The sequence below is a fragment of the Tenrec ecaudatus genome, unplaced genomic scaffold, assembly GCF_050624435.1.
Source record: "Tenrec ecaudatus isolate mTenEca1 unplaced genomic scaffold, mTenEca1.hap1 Scaffold_672, whole genome shotgun sequence".
NCBI classification, from domain to species: Eukaryota; Metazoa; Chordata; class Mammalia; order Afrosoricida; family Tenrecidae; genus Tenrec; species Tenrec ecaudatus.
The window spans coordinates 157,132-157,500 of record NW_027459562.1 but is presented as its reverse complement, the minus strand read 5'-3'; positions in this window follow the sequence as shown (position 1 = coordinate 157,500).

Below are 369 nucleotides of genomic sequence, written 5' to 3'. Positions count from 1 at the left end.
CCCCCCCGTAGAAGTCAGCCTGGTGGGTGGGGAATGTGGGAAGCCAAGCTTTCTCCCGAGTTTGTCTCTCCCCCAGGCATACATATCCCACTGAAAGGCCATTCACCCAAGGTAGGCATATCCCACTGAAAGGTCATTCACCCAAGGTAGGTTCTGGGTTACTCTCCCTCAGGGTGGTCAGCCTTTTAGAGCAAGCAGACAGACACCACTGTTTGTGCCACCATAGGGAGGGAGGAAGGACCCCGCTCGCTTCCGATCAGGGTGGTAGTGGTAGAGGTTGAGCCCACTGGAGAGTGAGCAAGGTTAGGCTGCCCCGTTGAATCTAGGGGAGGGGGGTGGGGGACCACCAGGTGCAGCTGAGAGTGAGCA